Source organism: Tachypleus tridentatus, chromosome 7, assembly GCF_004210375.1.
Source record: "Tachypleus tridentatus isolate NWPU-2018 chromosome 7, ASM421037v1, whole genome shotgun sequence".
Classification (NCBI taxonomy): domain Eukaryota; kingdom Metazoa; phylum Arthropoda; class Merostomata; order Xiphosura; family Limulidae; genus Tachypleus; species Tachypleus tridentatus.
Window position 1 is genome coordinate 173,798,024 of NC_134831.1, and position 20,546 is coordinate 173,818,569.

At 31.6% G+C, this 20,546-nt stretch overlaps 1 pseudogene across 1 annotated transcript; it reads left to right on the forward strand.

Annotated features, from left to right (window-relative positions):
- The first annotated feature begins 8,288 nt into the window (after window positions 1–8,288).
- On the forward strand, window positions 8,289–18,102 carry LOC143257874 (3-oxoacyl-[acyl-carrier-protein] reductase FabG-like; annotated as a pseudogene). Its single transcript, XR_013032009.1, has 9 exons — window positions 8,289–8,298; window positions 8,887–9,026; window positions 9,558–9,650; window positions 11,168–11,254; window positions 12,932–13,025; window positions 13,392–13,461; window positions 14,438–14,474; window positions 16,714–16,795; window positions 17,732–18,102. The product of XR_013032009.1 is annotated as a 3-oxoacyl-[acyl-carrier-protein] reductase FabG-like (transcript).
- Window positions 18,103–20,546: the final 2,444 nt, after the last annotated feature.

The window sequence follows — 20,546 nt, forward strand, 5'->3', positions numbered from 1 at the left end:
GCCTTACGCGCTTGGCCATGCCAGGCCAATTATTAATAAATCCGTTACGAATTCATTTCACAAGTGAGCTTAATTCTGATTGGCTCACAAATAAATTTACCAACGTTTGACTACCTCGATTACACTTTACTAACTCGTTATTGGTCAAGCTTCATTTCATAAAATGTATTCATTTCAGTAAGTTATGAAATGTAAGGTTAAGGTAAGCTGTGAGGTTGGGGTGGATTGACCTACCTCGTCGTTTCTGATGGGCTGTGCACTAGTAATAAAATAAACGTTTAATATAACAAATTAAAATAAACAAAATTAATATTAATATTGATGAACGAAGTGTTCATTGTTTACATGTTTGTTTAAAAGCTATAAACTCTTTCTTCTTCTGCAAATTAAGATACTCAAGTGGATATCTAAACATTTAGGTGCTAGTTCAGCGATAGGTAGAGCCACTGCCGTGTTTTTCTCACGCCTAGGATCGAAGCTAGCTTTTACCAGAAGGAACCAAGAAAATTTGGCAAAATCTGCTGAAGAATGTGAAGCAGTTTCACCTTATAATCTAAAGGTTTGACAGAACATTATATAACATAGAAATATTTAATACAAAAACTCAATTTACACATAACACTATGTAACATAGAAGTACTTATTACATAAGAATTGTTTGAAGAAAAAAAATAGAAAAAGTATGTTTTCACCCAAATACACTGCTGGCCAAAATCTTAAGGCCAATGAACATAAAGGCAAAATATGCATTGTTAGACTCAATTACTTATTTGAGTAGAGCTTCGAAAGATGAAAATAAGGAAAAGGAAAATAAAAAAAAAAACTGCTTTAGCATTTTAATAGGGAAAATGTGAACACTATGAAATTAGTCTAAATACCAGCTGGTCAAAGTTTAAAAGTTTAAACCATACCAAAAAGTTCTAAACAGGGTAGGAAATGCCCAACGAGGTCTCAGTATTGAGTTGCACGGCCGTCATTGCGAATAACTTCAAACATTCGCTTTGACATGGTTGGTGTTAGCGTTTGTAGAAGGCTGGCTGGAATGTTATTCCAAGTGATGAAGATGGCTTCACGAAGATCATGCACTGTTTGGAATTGACGTCCATTTCTATAGACTTCCCTTACTATCCACTCCCAAACATTTCAATGGGGGTCAGTTCGGGCGAACATGCTGGATGGTCCAAAATATCACGTTATTCGTCATGAAAACGTTTTTTATCTTGCGTGCATTGTAGGTTGCAGCGTTGTCCTGTTGAAAGATCCAGTCATTTCCACACAAGCGAGGTTCTTCAGTCAATAACGATGGTCTCTTCAACATGCCAATATAGCCAGCTGTTGTTTGACGCCCCTGTATAACCTGAAGCTCCATTGTTCCATGGAAGGATAAAGCACCCCAGATTATGATGGAACCTCCTCCACTGTGTCGTGTCGAAAACGTCTTCGGTGGGATATCCTTATCGTGCCAGTAACATTGGATACCATGAAGACCATCCAGGTTAAATTTTGCTCATCAGAGAACAAAACTTTCTTCCACCTTTCTACGTCCCATGTTTGAAGCTTCTCAGCAAAGTTTAACTGAGCTGTTTCCTGGTGTGGAAGGAGGCGTGGCCTTTGAAGACGTTTACGGTTTTTAAAGCCTTTCTTTTGTAGATACTGTCTTATTGTTCTTGAGCTGCATTCTGCGTCTGTAAGGGCCTTAATCAGGTTCAACGATTGATTGTGTCTTGCCGGACAGCCTGTCGATTCCTCCTGCTCAACACGGTCGAAATTTTCTTGAGCCGACCATTTGAAATTCTCATTCTGTATCCCTCTGGGTCGTTTAAGAAATCTGCAACAGCAGTTTTACTACGCTTAATCTTACCAGCGATAGCACGTTGAGAGAGACCTTGCTGTTGCGGCTCGACAATTCTGGCGGGCTTAAACTATGTCAACTTTTTAGCCTTTGCCATGATTTTACCCAATGTAACGCAGGTGATGTCAGTGGAAGATGTTGACAAATGACTACATTTCGTGACGTGTCTACCGATTAACGCTTCGTTTCAGTATGGTCTTATACTTTTGATCAGCTAGTATTTAGGCTAATTTCATATTGTTCACATTTTCCCTATTAAATGCTAAAAAGCTTTTTATTTTTATTTTCCCTTTTCTTATTTTCATCTTTCGAAGCTCTACTAAAATAAGTGGTTGATTGTAACAACGCAAATTCACATTTTTTTCTTTATGTTCATTGGCTTTAAGAGTTTGGCCTGCAGTGTATATATTGACATTCATTTTATCCAACGTTTAATAATCGAACATATTGAACCTGATGAAATTATAAAGGCGGAACTTTGGTTGATTTATAAAAAATCTACAGAGATATTTCGAGTGTGGTTGGTAGTTTTTATAAACTTGTTATCAAAATGTGTAAATCCCTTCAGTAAATACGTAAGGCAGGAAATGCTTAAGTAACAAATACTGTAAATATAATTTTTTTTTACGAAAGACGACATATTAGTTTTTCATCGAACTAAAATATGTTCATACATAAATTGTTTTGGTACTGTTGTGGGTCTGTGAAGAAAATACATTGAAGTATCCTTACATCTCCGTTGTATTATGTATTCTCTGAAAGATACTTTTCTCAACTGATAATAATTGTTCATGAATGCACAAAGAAATACGTGCAAACAGAGAAATCAAATAACTAAAAGTTCCAAATACTTGATTCACAAACGTCTAACTCCAGAAAAACGTGGTTAGTAAACAAGTTTCATAGTAAATAAAACTTGATAAATTATAATTAATAAGTGATACATAATAATTAAAATACTCAATTATAACTAAAATGTAACAATTAAAAGTTGATAAATGATAAGTAATATATAATAATTCATATGTTAATCGTGATACATTAAAATTAAATCAATTAATTATAAATAGAACGTAATTCCTGTTTTTTAACTTGAAACGTTCACTTTATTTTGTATTTCAGTCTTTATGTATCGTCGGTGATTTTACCATAGAATCAGATATTGAACGGATTATAAAGTCAACAATTGATACCTACGGAAGATTGGATATTTTAGTGAGTTTAGTTATTACAAAATGTACAGAGTAACACATTACGTCTATACCATAATTAATTTTTCTTTTATTTTTAGTCCAATTCTTAAACATTTGAAGGCTAATGTTCCATTATTATTTCTGGTCAACGTTTCAACCTGGCAGACCCATCGTTTAACAGGAACATAAAAGGCTTAGCACTCCTAGTAAAGTAAGTGAACTGGTAAAATTTTTAACCAAACTATTTTACTTAGCCTATGATTACATTTTTTTCTTTATTATATTTACGTCCCAGTAAATTACATATCACGAACAATAGCCAGTGTTTACAATTGTATTCAAGCCTTCTTCAGCTTTAACTATCAAGTTAAATACTGTAAAAAAAATCGTTCTCTGGAAAGATAAAACGCTTTTTGTAGTTTAATCATCTGGGACACATTTTGTAATGTAGTTTTTCTTAAAATTAATCTATACTTGTAAATAACTGCTCTTTAATAGAAGTGACACAGAACGATCAGAGATTCCAACCTGAATGTGGTTACAGATCACGATATATAATCATAATCTGTACTTACTAAAAGTAAGAGGCACAAAGAAAAGAGAAATTACTTCAAATGAATAGATCATCACAGCGTGTGTTGTCTAGTAACAAACTCAATCAGCATCAGTAGTTTCGGTCCTAACCCTAACAGCTGGCAAAGCACTAGAAATCAAAATGCCTAAAATTCGTGATACATTTAACATTTTACACGCCTTTTATTTTTGAATCGAAATGATTCAGATTAATAGGAATATAAGAGGAAAGTAGGAACATTAAAAATGTTTTGTTCTTCGTCAGGTTAACAATGCCGGAATAACAGCACGGGACTCAGCTAAAGATGGTTCTTCGGCGACATTAGATTTGGTGTGTAAAACTAATGTTCGGTAACGATGCTGACATCTAGTAGTTATGTAGAGAAGTAATTAAAATATACACACAATACACATATATATAGGTAGACAAACAAGGAGAGGACTGTGTGTATATACAATTTGTAATCAATACTACACAAACATAGTAGTATTTGTTTCTGATTTAGTACAAAAGGTTATCTGTTTTCTGGCCATCACGGGTACTGAAACCTGGTTTATACCGTTGTAACTCCATAGAAATACCGCTATGTCACATGAAGAAACATCGTAATAAAACTGAAAGAAAAAGGAAAATAATTTACATACATAATAGATTTATACAAAAACTAGCTGTGTTGCTTGGTGTTACCGAGCTTTTTGAGAAAAATCAACAACATTTGCTCTCTGTTTCCCCGTTCCATATTTCGAAAAATAATTTGTGAACTAATGAAAACAAAACTTTAGGTTTCATTTTTGAATATAAACAATGAACCTGTTTTAAATCGGGGCTTTCTTATGAATAATGTTGCACGCATGTGAGTACCCGTTCTGGAGAACAGGATAAGCCTACATCTGTTTCTCCTATTCCCCCTCATCCTTCCACGAATACTAAACTTTTACACGTATATATTTATTTAACAGTATGTTCAATTTGCTTTAATGTAAATTTAATATGTTTATATGAATGTATTACCGTACTCACTTTATGATATTCATGTATGAAACACACAACAAAGAAAGTGTGATATTTCACTTTAATATATCATAAGAAAAATCAACTTCCAGTATCTAACCATCCAGAGGAAAAAAATTAGAAAAAATACATTGGTTCACTTAATTTTATCATAAAAGTATGATAATGTAAACATTCTTATTTTTACATAATGTATTTTATGGTAGACACCTCTATTTTATTTTATACATTAAGCCTATTGTTTCCTTCTTCCTTCACGACATTCTAATTCTGCATATATTTCTTCTCTGTATGAGTTGAATGTATATATAATCATTTGTAAATAAATTGGTCTGTAATTAAAAAACTTACAAAGAGTGACAACTCTGCATAGAAATTATTCATGCCGTATATATGTTAATGGTAAAAAAATTACCTTTACGGGTAGCAGACGATAGACGTGCACATCAACTTGAAATTGTGTTTTTGCGCACTTTTGCCTGTGAGAATTGTGACTTGCGTATAGAACACAGCGGAGAAACAAAAAGCAAGCAACAAACAAACGCAAATTTTTGAGTTTCAAATGTACCCAATAAATGAACTTTATACATTAATTAAATATAGATATAAGGAAAATGTTGTAAGACTAGCTTCTGGAAGTTTGAAGCTCTAGTTTATTGTTATTAAATTTGGAATATTGTTTTTGATATTAAAATAAAGAAATGTTTACGTTACGTTATAATTTGCTATTAAATCTTTTTAATGTAAAATGTAGAATTAGTGGATATGAAATATCGAGTAGTTTTGAAGTAATTCAAAAATAAAACGCATTTGAAAATAAAATTATATTCGCTTGTAATTTGCATACATCTAGAGACTATTTTCGTCGATGGGAAGCGCTGGGAAACTCTACAGGATCGTTGTGAAATAGTTCGGAAATAAATTAAAATATAAATATATATTATCTAGAGATGTGCAACCGAAACAACTTTAGTTTTGATAGTCCCTTCATCTATTTCTGTAATCGTCAGCTTAGAAACATTAAAAGTGACACTTTTGAATCCTAGATTAATCAAATATAATTTTTTAAACGTTCGTCAGACGGAGTTAACAACACCACTAGTTTCTATACCATAACCTTAAGCCTAAAAATACATTAACTAATTTTATACAATGAGACACACTTTAGTCTGCATTTTCTCAAGATGATTTTTATTAGTACTTTATATTTAATTTTATTACATAATACGTGAATTTTAACTTCAATCTTTAAGATTCTTGTTAGTGTAAGCTTGATAACTGACTGAAACAATGTCAAACTCAACTAATGCTTTCTTTCAGTATTAGTTTAAAGAGTTCGTAAAAAATCTGTCTTCCTCATTGAGCGATAGTAACCGTTCACCAACGTTAATATACATCGATTTAAGTGTAACAGATTATTCTAAATGGTATTTTTTAGTGTATTATCAATACACTGTATAATCATTGTAAATGTTATCTAGTTTATTTATTATTTAGAAAATAGGAGTGAATATTTCTCAAAATGATCTCGATTATTTATTAATTTTTACCTAATTTTTGTCTTAATATAATTATAAACCGTAAGAAAACGTTTTATGATGATCGTTTCATATAAAAAATGAATAAGTTGTATACAATTTTTATATTAAAAGTAGTATAACGTAAACCAGAGAAATAGATATTTATCACCGGTTGGATTGTCTTTAAAAATTTCTTATTTTTCCAGATCTTTCTTCTCCTCACTGGGGATAGGTTTGGTTTGGTTTGATTTTTGAATTTCACGCAAAAATACACTAGAGCTATCTGCGTTAATCGTCCCGAATTTAGCAAAGAGTAGGGGTAAAGCAGTAAATTGGCAGCCTTCTCACTTGTATTCATACTCACACTTTTGAAATAGACTCCACATCAAAGATCCGACTTACTTTCTTTTTTCGCAGTTTTGTACATGATTATGTAAACATTGGCCAACAAGTATCACCACCAACCGCAAACTCCTGGTCTACTCTTTATACCAACGAATAATGAGATTGACCATCACATCATAACGCAAACACGGCGGTCATGTTTAGTATGGCGAAGGCTTGAACTCGCGACCCTCCACTTACGACTCAAAAGCCCTAACCACTTGGCCAAGCCTGAATCGTTGGTTCGCTCTCAAGATCTGACGCTGATGCATTGTTACTAAAGATTATATGATTTCATTTTTTAAAATAGTTACATGAACATCACTTATCTATATATAAAACGTGTATTTTTAAATAGAATTATTCAAAGGTTCGTTATCAATAATTTTTAAAGGATATTTAACATAATTTAGTATTTTTAATTAAATTATATAATCTATTATAATAATACTCAGTTTTTATCTGAACTGAAAATATACACGTAAATTTACTTTTCATAGACATTTGGTAGAACAACATGTTAAAAGCTCATTAATTTTTTAGAAAGAATGTCTTTCGGCGTTAAAATAACATAAACAATTAATTTATTGGTAGTATTACGTACGATAGAGTTTAGCCCTAGTTAAACAAGCGCAAAAATGTACATAGATTGATAAAGGCTTAATTAATGTAAGTCCTAAAACAAATTGACCTGTAAATTTCGGTGTATGCGAGTAGAATTCTTTTGTATTATTCTAGAAATCCCGTATTTAAAGAAGTACTATTGCAATAAATATATTAACTTAAAAGCATAATGTAGTATTTTTATGTAATAATATATAATATTGATCATTGAAAGTAATAAGTACCTCATGTATTTTCATAGAATCATAGCCAGCTTCCTGTACAAGTTGTTTATTTATTAAACTAAAGTTGCGTATTATTATCATAACCTAGCTTTGCTGGTAGATGTATTTAACAAGAAAGCCTACTATGTACAACAACCATTGACTGTGTAGAAGTGTTTGAAAATCTTTCAGTTAATTTTTGCAGGTTGATCTATCTATGTACTGTTATTTTTTGTTCTACACCTGGAAACAAATCACGTGATTACGGAAGGCAAACTTTATTGGTAGACCAGAAAACTGTCACATGTTACCACAGACTGTGTAGAAGTATTGAACTTTTTTTTTCAATTAAATCTTGCGTGTCTAGCTCTCAGATCAGAATCATGCCCGAGTTCACTTTAGGTGAAGATGCATAATATCCTGCTGGTGTAACTTACAAACTATCGACACCTGATTAGTTTACACTGGTGAAAAAGAAATATTAATTTACAGAGTTAACTAAAATCACATTATTGAACCATTAATAATTAATATTAAAACAGTTATATAATTAAAAAAAGTACCCTGTTACGTAAAATTTAAAAATTATTTATTATTTTATACGAATGTATCCTTTGCCAGTTTTTCATGTTATTTTCGATCACCAGCTAAGTACATATATCTTAGGGTGCCAGCTTAACTTGGTTAAAACACAGCAATTGTAACTATTCTACACTTTATATTCCATAATAAAATAGTGTAAAGTCATCTCTTATTAGTCACGTGGTTTGTGAATGTTGCAGGTAGAAAAGAAAGTAACAAAAACAGACTAACATTCTAGGATGAACCTAACCAACCAATCAGTAACTAGAAGCTTTCCTGATTAACGAATCAGCAACCAGTTGTTTGTCTGACTGAAAAGGTGATCTACAAACAGTTGGGAGTCAAATGATTCCTGGTAAGTCTATTATTCTGCATGAAGTAATGTGATATATAAATGTATTTGAAAGAAATTTTCGGTGAAATGAACAAAGTTTAAATTTCTCATAAAAATATTCTATTTATGTAAGAATATATAATTTGTTTATTGTGTTTTTCTCTCTCGCTTAAGGTATTAGACTTGTGTTATTGTTTGAAGGTTATTCATATTTAACACAATATAATTAAAGCTGTGTGTTGTTTTTGTTGTTGTTTTATTTTCTCAAACTAACATTTTTAAAACGGAGCCATAAGTTGTTGAGGCCTGAGAATAAAATTGTATGTTGCTGTTTGTTTCCAGATTACTTGTATAAATATATAGGATGGCAACCTCTACATCTACAGATAAAAACTTGACCAGAAGGTGGCGATAATCACAGGTATGTAAAATTATATAATAAAAACATGTTGTGTGTCCTCTTACCGTTACCACTCTAACTGTACATATGATACCTATTTCTGTAATGTTGATAAACAAAGCGTTCATTGTTTACCTGTTTGTTTAAAAGCTATGTATTTTTTCTACAACTAGAAATTAAGATACTTAAGTGGATATCTAAACATTTAGGTGCTAGTTCAGGGATAGGTAGAGCCACTGCCGTACTGTTCTCACGCCAAGGAGCTAAACTAGCGTTGACTGGAAGGAACCAAGAAAATTTGGCAAAATCTGCTTTAGAATGTGAAACAGTTTCACCTTATAATCTAATTGTTTGACCAAACCTGACATAACATAGAAGTATTTAATACATAATCTAATGGTTTGACTAAACATTATATAACATAGAAGTATTTAATGCATAATATAAATGTTTGATCAAACACAAGATACCATAGAAGTATTTAACACATAATCTAAAGGTTTGACCAAACCTGATATAGCATAGAAGTTTTCAAAACATTAGAAATGTTTTCATAAAATACCAGAAAAAAACGACAACCATTGTGTAAGTTTATTCTTAGCTTCAAAACAAATCGGATTTATTTGAAATACTTTTAATTCCTGATTTAGTTTTCATAACTTACTGCATTTTAATATGACAACACAAGCGGTAAAATTCTATTGCTATTATATAGCTCTGTTATATATAATTTCAGTACGAAATAATGTCCTTGGGTTTCCTCAGTCACACAAGTCACATCATACAGAAATTTAAGACAACAATTTATTTTGAAACACAAAGCTCAGTATTACTTTTAATCTTTTCTAACTTAAAATGTTTACTTTCTTTTGTATTTCAGCCTTTGTGTATCGTCGGTGATTTAACTATAGGATCAGATATTGAACAAATTATGAAGCCAACAATTGACACCTACGGAAGACTGGATATTCTGGTGAGTTTAGTTATTAGAAAAAATATAGATTAACACATTACGTCTATAACGATTTTTCTTTCCTTTTTAGTACTACACTTACAAATTTGAAGGCAAGCGTTCCATTGCACAATGTAACACAAATTTTGTTCCTGGATAGTATGTGTTATTTCGTAATTACTTGTGTTGTAAAAGTACAGAAAATGGCCATTATTTCCTTCAAACTTTGCTTTTGTGACCTGGATAATGAAATTTAGAAATTAACCTATTTTATATGTAAAACAACGTATGATTCAAGATTTACATGTATTTATACTAAAGTTATACAAAAATGAACAAAAGTGTTTAGAAGTAAGTAGTTTTATTGAGATTTGCGACTTTAATTTAAATCACTTTCACGTATCAGCCCCAAATATAGTATCCAATCATGCTCCTAGGTCACAAAAATAAAGTTTGAAGAGAAAAATAGATTTTTTCCATCTACTTTAAGCATAAATAATTGGGAAATAACAGTTTCTGCCCAGAAATAAAAAATAAAAAAATTGTGTGACATGGTGTTACTATTAAAGTCAAAGTTTAAGCCTGTCGGACCCATTATTTTACAAAAGTAGTACAGTTTTCAAATAAAGTATTTATACTTAGTCTTTGTTTACCAGTTTTTTTATGTGTTATATTTAAGTACGAGTTAATGTCCTACTTTTCTAATTATATATTGTATTATATGTAAAGTTGGTAGTTTTATTTATAAATAATAACCATCACGTAAGTTTCGTTAGAGTTTCTTCACTGAACACATACATTGTCCAATGTGACGGCCTAATTCTATGACACAATACCAACTGCTTTTCCTTCACTTTGGTTATGTTTTGTAGAACCTTCCTGTTACTTTTCTGAGTTTAAAGGTGGATTCCTACTTAACGTTCAAAGTACCAAGACGTTCTTGGGTTTCCTCTGTCACACAAAGTGTAAATCGTAAATCGTTCTAGAATAGCCAGTGTTTTACAACTGTACTCTAAGCATCTTTTGTTTACCGATACAGTTAAATGTGAAAAAAGTCCGTTCTTTGAAGAGATGAAAATCTTTTCATAATTTAATATATTAAACAGGAATAAGGACACATTCTGTAATGTAATATTCCCTGAAATTCATCTGTACTTGTAAATCACTTCTTTTTAATTGAAGTGACACAGATGGATCTGACATTCCTTCCTTAGTTATTAGAGATGATGGTAATTGGTACTTAGATATAGATATATAATAACGATCTGTACTCGCTAAAAGTGAGAGGTTGGGAGAAAATAGAAATTACCTCATGTGAAGAGATCATCACAGAGCGTGTTGCCTAGTAACAAACTTAATCAGCTTCAGAAGTTTCAGTTATAACCCTAATAGCTAGCAAAGCATTAGAAACCAAAATGTCTAAAGTTGTGTGACACAGTTAGCATTTTACATGTCTTTACTTTTTAATTCGTAAAGGTCAAAATAATAGGAATTTAAGAGGAAAGTTTGAACATTAAAGTGTGTTGTTTTTGTATTAGGTTAATAATGCTGGAATAGTAGCACTGGAACTCAGCTCAAAATGGTTCTTTAGGGACACTAGATTTGGTGTGGAAAACCAATGTTCGGTAACGAAGCTAACATCTAGTAGTTATATTCAGAAATAAGTAGAGGACTGTGTGTATTTACTACTTGTATTCAATACTGTATGCAAATAGTAGAATTTGTTTGTAGTTAAGCACAAAAACGATATGTTTTCTAATCATCCCAGGTTTAAAACCCCAGTTTCTAGTGTTGTAATTCTGTAGGCACACTTCTATGCCACTAAACGGTATATTGTACTTGTATAAAAAAACAAAGAAAATAATTTAAGCACATTGTACATTAAATAAAAACTAGCTGTGTTACTCAGTGTTGCAGAGTTTTCGGAAACAAAAAAACACCTTACTTTGTCTGTTTTCCCGTTCCATATTTCGATAGGTAGAAAAATATTTTGTTTATTTATGAAAAACTTAGCGTTGATTATGAAAATAAACCATGAACCTGTTTTAAATCATGGCTACCTCACAGACGATGATTTTCATTTTTTCTTTACTAGTAAAGATAAATAGACTCTTATGGATAATATTTTGATTATATTGTACACGTATGAGTGTCTGTTTTAGTAAACAGGATAAGCCTAGTTTTATTCCCCCATCCCCTCTCATCCCTCCAGAAATACTAAAATTTCAAACGTAAATATTTATTTAATATTATGTTCAATTTGCTTTAATGTTAATTTGATATATGTTTATGAATGCAATCCCACATTCACATTTTGAAATTAATGAATGAAATATGCTATAAACAAAATGAAATATTTACTTTATAATGTATCAAGAACAAAATCCGGAAGAAAAAATATAAAATAATATATATTAGTTGACTTGATTTTAATCTCATTTTACATAATACTTATTATTATGTAAACATTTTTCTCTTTCATATGGTATGTTTTATGGCAGACATTATTAATTACATAAGTTAGCTTCACTGTTTGTTTTTCCCAAACATACTTATTCTGTAAATATCTCTTCTGTGTTTGAATTAATTATATGTTGCATTAGTAGCTGTATAGTTAATAGATTTAACTAAATTGGCCTGTAATTAAATATTAACTCAAACTTACCAAAAAAGTCCAAGTCAGCAAAGAATTTATTCGTGTTATATATATGTTAACGATAAAATTACTGCTTCGGGTAGCAGACGATAGATGCTTATATCAACATAAAATTGTTGTTTGCGCACCATCACATGTGAGAAATGTAACATGCTCAGAAAATACATGAAAAGAACAATGAATCAAACAAGTAAACACAGAGACTTGGAGTATTATATGTACATAATGAAAGAACTTTATACATATATTATATGTAGAGATAAGAAAAATATTGTAAGGCTGAATTTTAAAATATTCAACCTCTAGTTTGTTGTGAACAAATTTCGTTACTTTTCATGTATTTGAATATTGTTTTTTTCTGTTAAAATAAAGCAATGTGTATCTTACGTTATAATTCGACATTAAATCTACCTAAAATAAACTGTAGAATTAGTGGATATGGATAGTAATTAGTAATTTATAAGCAATTTTCGATAAGGAGAAACGCTTCGAAATTTTCCAGGACCGTTGTAAAATAGTTTGGTAATAAAAATATTCTGTAGAGATATGCAACCTAACGCCATATTGGTTTTGATAGTGACGTCATCTGTTGCTTTAATGATTAGTTTAAAAACATTCTAAGTATTTTTTTTCTATGTTTACCAAGTTTTGTGTACCATATGACGATGCTAGCTGTCCCTCACCTGATTGAAAGTAAAGGTTCAATTGTCAACGTTTCAAGCGTTCTCAGCAAAAGGGGAGTAAGTAGTCTAATATGGAAGAGCCAGTGAAAAATTACAGATTTTGGTTTGATTGTAACGTGGTACGAAATGATATATTTTTTATTACTTTTCAGGGTGTAATTTGTTTTGTTTCACTTTCTAATGTCATGTTAATTTATCCCGTAATTTTTATCACAGTCCTTTTTATGGCGAGTTTTTAATCATAAAATATTTTTGAACTTTCAATGTTAGCGACAAGTTTGGTCGTAATCCTATATAAACATGAATGATGTTAAACTTAATTAAAATTGCTTGACAGATTTAGTTAACTCTATTGTAGTTTCTAAAGCAAAACATGGCATATTTGTAGTTTTCATATTATAACAATTTTATCAATTTTTGTAGTGTGCAAGAACCCTGTCCAATTCCATGTCAAAAGGCGCTTTAGATCAGTTTACCAGAAGTGTGGCATTAGGTGAGTTTGTTAAGAAATCATAAATATTGAGAAACGAACATAGTTTTATATAAAAACATCTGGGACTGTTCATAAATTTTAAGTTTTATATTTTAAAGTAAGGTTTTGTTTATTTGTTCATTTACATCGTAAGATATGGATTTATTCATCTGAGTGATTAACTTATATTTCATCGTGAATATTGATCATTATATTTCCACGTGCAAATTATTATTTATACAAGTTTACCGAAATTAACCCTAAGTAACAGTTTTGAATCTTCGATTAATGAAGTATAATCCGTTAAACGTTCGTTAAAAGGAGTTAACAATACCACTAGTTTCAATAGCACATTCAATTAATTAAAATCTTAAGTGTAATATAAACGAATTGATTATATGGAATAACACACATTTCAGTTTACATTTTCTGAAGATAATTTTTATTGGAACTTTATTTTCAATTTTATTACAGAATACGTGAATTCTATCTTCAGTCTTTTAGGTTGTTGTTAGTGTAAGCCTGACGACTGACTGAAGAAATGTCAAACTCAACTAATGCTTTCTTTCAGTATCAGTTTAAAGCGTTCGCAAAAATTCTGTTTTGCCCATTGAGCGATAGTAACTGTCTTCTAACATCAATATACGTGTCAAATATTACTTCATCGATTTAAGTGTAACAGATTATTCTAAATAGAATTTACTGGTGTATTGTCAATACACTGTGTAATCACTATAAACGTTATCTACGTTATTTATTATTTGCTAAAATAAGAGTGAATATTCCTTGAAATAATATCGATTATTTATTACTTTTTGAGCTATTTTTTGGTCTAAATATAATTACACCCTTTGAAAACTTTTCTCGATGTTCGTTTCACATAAAAGTTTAAAAAGCTGGTACCAGTGTTTATGTTAAAGGCAGGGTAACGTAAACCAGAGAAACAGATATTTATTACCCGTTGGATTTGTCTTTAGAAATTTTCTTATTTTTCCAGACCTTGCTCCCGAACAAATCAGAGTGAACTCAGTAAAGTAAGTGTGTTTTTATGTGTTCATAACCTATATTCAGAAAAGTGTTTTGAATATATATTAATTTTTATTTTGATTCATTTAAAACTAGGCTCAATTATTGTTTGTCGTATTCGCACTGTGAATCTGCGGTATAGGCGGTGAGTATTTTGTTTTGGTATCCTATTATGTCAGATATCATATACATGTTGCGAACGATGGTATTTATCACAGCGATCTTCTGTGTTCTATTTGAATAGCTGTGCACGTAGGCAAACCTCAACATTCACTTTTATAATAACTGGAGAACAGAAACTAATCACACTGTCATTTACATTTCAAAACTTTACGTTACTTAAATAATATAAATGTAGATTTACTGTATGTTATTGTTGAGTGACTCTTAACATGAATGAAATACTCAGAAATTGCTTTTTGTGGTGGATGGTATACGTAGCTTAGAGCTTTGACTCTGAATGTTACCAAGAATGTAACACAACTAACTTTTCAAAAGTTCATGAAATAATTTAAATTGTTAGACTGAATTAAACTATTCCCATCACTTGAAAAGGGTACATTTTATTTCACTGTATAATATTTTTGATTGTTTAAAATTGTGCTCCATAAAGAATGTTTGAGTTTTAAGAGCTCTTTGTTTATACACAGTAAGAAGGGGAAGTGCTCTTTGGGCATTCAGGAAAGACATATCTTTCTTCTCCTATTTGGGGAAGCTGTGCCTTCTCAAGTCTCTTGCACTTGCCATCACTGACCTCAGTGTTTATGATTGGCAGTCATAGATGATCCTACTATAGTTACCCAAGTGTTGGCGGTGGGCGTTGTTGATCAGTTTACGAGTTCAAAATTATGTATAGCTAATGAAGTTTTGTAGAGCTGTAAGTTTAGTTTGATGCTAAATTTGTAAAAAAATAGTCATCCAGTTTTGATCTATGTGTTTATTATCTGAAGACAGTTGATCAGTGAGAATTTTGATCTGTTTCCAGATCCGAAAACGATACAATAATTTTGAGGAGATACCCATCTCCTGATAAATTAACAAAAGTTTAAATTAACGTATTTTATGAATGCTTCACAAATTCTGTAGTACTGTAATCCCAACTGAACAAAAGTACGATTAATTACAAACAAGATAAGATATTAGTTATCTGTATTGTATGAATTATTAGTTACCCTGTTAATTACTGTCGGAAAGATCTAACGTTCGAGATGTGATGCTGGTTAACACGTTCTGCACTATCAGCTATGGACCCGTGACGATGTAGCACTCAACCCGTTTTACAAATCAAAGATTCTATTAAGTCCTTGGGATGATGTGTACTACTTGCTATGTGACTTTCTATTAGCCAGTAGGTCAACACTAGAAGTGTTTTATCTGGCCAGTTAGGCTGATCTGATGCAGAAGATACCATTGAGGTTGTTTGTTTGTTTGTTTGTTTGTTTGGGAATTTCGCACAAAGCTACTCGAGGGCTATCTGTGCTAGCCGTCCCTAATTTAGCAGTGTAAGACTAGAGGGAAGGCAACTAGTCATCACCACCCACCGCCAACTCTTGGGCTACTCTTTTACCAACGAATAGTGGGATTGATCGTCACATTATACACCCCCACGGCTGGGAGGGCGAGCATGTTTAGCGCGACGCGGGCACGAACCCGCGACCCTCGGATTACGAGTCGCACGCCTTACGCGCTAGGCCATGCCGGGCCTTGAGGTTGTGAGTTCCACTTCTTTATAAAAAATACACTTTATATTTTTGGAAACGGTCGTCAAATGAGAGAAATATAGGAAGTTCGCAGAATGAAATTCTCAATTCTTATACAGATTTCTAAGGAATTTCAAGTAAACACACATGAAAGGGTTTCTGAGCATGATCCTCTCTATATTTGTAGTAAAAGAATGGACTTGAAAGAGGACAGCTAAGTAACACATTAACAGCGCCCTCTTTCAATCCTCTGGTAATTAATGTGTGACATGGGCGATTCCCGGTGTCACACTCAAGACTTTACATGTATTTCTTACTCTATTTATAAACGATAATTTAATATTTATATTTTTATTCAGTTTAGTTTTTCTTGTTAGTTTTATTTTTATTCTTCGTATTTCTAACAAGTTGAACGTAAAATGTTCTTAATGTGTGAGAATTTATAAAGAATAGAATAGTTTGGTTTTTTTTTCACTCAGTTAAATTTTGCAAGTAATATTTCAAATATTTTGCTTACTAATGCTCTCTATTTATTTTTCTTTTGCAGTCCTGGATTTATTGAAAGAAATATATTGTCAACTATTGGATTAGACACAGATGAAGTATGTGGAAAGTGTATCAGTTTGTTGGTATATAACTATAATACGATTTATTTAAAGTTAGAAAACGTCACTAGATTTATAGAAAATACTGGTCACTCTTGTTAATTAAAATCAAAGATATAGTTTGATGTCCAACATAAATTATTGGTATTTGTTAGAACATTCGTATTATTTCTGTTTACTACTCTTTGGAACCCAAATGTTTTTAAGAACCTCCTAACCAACAAAGTTATTGATCCGTCAGCTGTTCGGTTCATGAGTGCGTTTTCTTACAATTATGGCACATCTGTGCTATCTTCAGTCTTCATCAAAAGGAATCGAGCCGATGGTTTTTGGGCTGTAAATCCGAAGACTTACCACTGTCCTACCGTGAGGCTGTTTCATCCATAAACAGTGTACAAAAATGTACATTTTACTGTTAATCGTGACCGTATATGTGGGGTTACAATAAACACAATACATTTCATAATCCTATATTATTTCAGCATGGTTATCCAAAGGTATTAAAAATGTTTTTATTTACTTACAAGAATTAATTGTTCAGTTTCAAGTTTTTCCTGATCTCAGAGCCCTGTTAGATAGCAGGCGAGTTTCTACCATACTGATAACAATCATACTGGTTTATAATTCATTTAAAATATTAATATTGCATATAACATGATATAAATATATTTGTTGGAGTATTACATTTTCATGAATTCGTAAAACCTACAACAGTCATTGAAGTTCCGAAAATCAAACCAGAATAAAAACTGACCGGGAATATTTATTTTAGACCTTACACCAGATAAACTCTTAACATAATTTTAAACTCTATGGCTGAAGTCTCTGATGTGTTTGGTTTAGTTGAATAAGTTATAAATGTATATGTAAGTAGGATTTATATATACACTTACATTTCATTGATAACATTGAAACTTAACGTTACATACAAATAAATATCTTTAAATCTATATATTACAGACAATGGAAAAAGCAGCCCAGTCATATCCGCTTGATCGCATAGGACAACCACAAGAGGTCGCCATTGCAATCGCTTTTCTCGCTTCAAACGAAGCGTCGTTTATAACCGGAGAAACCCTTGTGATAGATGGCGCTAAAACTGTCTGTTACGAATAAGTTTGTTTTTTGTTTTTCTTCTACAACAATAAAACCTAAGTTACTAATTTATTCCGTTTGTTCTTTATTTGTGTGATGGTAGTTAAGGTGGTGATTTAACTGATCTAAGTCTATTGGTTGACTGTTCTGATCTTTCTAACAATAGTTTTTATTTTTGAAGTAATACATTTTTTTGCTTTAAATAAAACATTACTAATTCATTCCATTCAGCCTCTAGCGATTAAATTTGAATAAAATGGTCATTAAGAACAAAAGAAACCAAATATAATATTGTTTATATAATTTTTATATTAAATGGTAAATCGGCTCGATAGCGTCAACCAAAGTATTATATTCTAGACCAATTTCAGTCACAAATACTTGCTTACGAAAACAGTTTTTTCTGACATCGAAATAATGTTGGTGTTGTGTTTGCGAGTGTAGTTTTTACATAGTATAGACCTTAGTTTTCTGCCTGGTTTTTGAATAAATTTACTATTAACTGGAATGTCATATTTTGTCGCTAGTTTTTGCCAAATGCTGGTTATTTGTCTGTTGATGTCGGGAATATATGGTATGCAGCAGCATATGGTTTCGTGATTTTTTAATTCGTGAGATATATTTACTTTTGTTAGTTGCTTTTTGTTTAGGTGCGTGCGTATGGTGTTTTCTATGGTTTGTGGAGGAAAGTTATTGATGTTGATGAAGTATTGTTTTATTTTGTCTAATTCGTCGTTAATTTTATCTGGTGAGCATAGTTTTATGGCTGTGTTTATTTGATTTCTTTGTATGTTGCGTTTTTGTTTTGTTTCATTTGCTGAGTCCCAAGGAATGTATAGTCCAGTATGAGTGATTTTTCAGTCAATTTATTTTAAATTGTGCATCAGTTCTTGTAATTTTGAGGTTAAGAAATGATATTTGATTGTTTTCTTCCTGTTCACATGTAATGTTAATGTAGGGGTGTATAGAGTTAATGTAATTGAAAAAATGAAGTGTTTGTTCTGTACATATGAATCCATCTACACATCTGTACCAGTATAGTGGTGAATGTAATGCTGTGTTATCTTAAGTGATAGGAAATAAGACATACGGAACTTAAAGTTATCTCCTTTTACCATTAATTTATGATTGAAAACCAACAACCACACATCCCTTCTTTTGTTTAACATATCAAATCTGTGATACTCACACTATGCTTCTGATACTTTGCTGCCCTCTACATTCAGCAATTTCGTTATTCCAAATGTTAAAGTATTACAAGTAAATCGTTCTTATATTTAGAATATAAGGAACTATAATTTTTCTTAATTTCTAACAAATATTCACTTCAATAGTTTTATGACCATGTTAATGAAGGTTCAGTCTGAAGTGTTATAACAGTAAAATCCAGGACTCGATTCCTATGGTGACAACAGTACAGACAGCCACATCAGCAGATTCCCGCTGAAAAATATACAACCATTCTGTTGTTGTAGAGCTAGAAAATAAACCAAACAAAGTTTTATCTCTCTGTTTCTATCTTGTTGTTTTAAATATTTTTTCGTTATATGTTTTTATGGGGTTTTTCTGTGAACAGTTAATTTACTTCTCCTTTCGTACTTTGTAAATAAACACCCCTGCAAGGAAACTAGATCACAAAATATAAACCAGTGTCTTGAAACGTAAAACAATTCAGAACCAAAGTGAGAAAGTTTAACAATATAACATATTTTTCATGTCTTTGTTGAAATATTTCACAAACAGTTTCATTTCGCTCTCACTAGAAGTCAGGAGTTTAAGTCTAACTTCCCCCGAAGTTCCCTTAATTTTTACGATGTGAGTCTAGAATGTTATTGCTCTCACTGTGTTGGGAACAGCTCTAGAACCTGCACGAACAATTTTGGAACGTCGTTATCTATGTGATGTGGGGAGGAGTGTCATGGTGCATTAAGACGATCCCAGAAGGTCAACCAGACATGATGTATGTCTACGAGTAGGTTTTAAGGATCATTGTCCTAGAATATGGTATCTCTTTTAATGTTGCGTGTACCCTTCAGGATCCGAGAACGCCATTTCCGTACATCACTCAAACGCCAGAGGTACTAAATTTCGATCATGTGCTCCGGTACCTCATCAGGTGTCCTTATTGTTTTTCTTTATGGAAACAACACCACTTCTTCAGAGGTTATCTATAGGAGTGATTGAAGGATACAAATAATAACGGTGTGTTTGCTTTGAGTCGTATTACGAAATTAAAGACATCCTTACGTGAAACTTTCTCTTACCCTTAGTAGCTTAGAAACTTAAACTTTGCTTTGTCAGGCAAAATGCTCTCGTGAAGCTTTTCAGAAATACTTCAGGTACAAATAGAATGATTTTTAACATAAAATTTATTCACTCCTAAAACAATCAAAATTCTGATACAGTTCAAGGTTTTTTGAGAGTTTCAACACTATCGGTAATAATCGACGGTTTGAAATTGACAGAACGAATTATTACTGACGGTTTGAATTAAATTGTGTGAATTTTTATTGTTTAAAATTAAGATTACATAAGCGATGCTCCCAGTGGCCCAGCTCTAAATGTAATAGATTATAATACTAAAACTGGGATTACAATACCCTTAGTGGACAGAGCACAGTTAGCTCATTGTGTAACTTTTTACTTAATAACAAAGTCTGTGATTGTTTACATCATATTC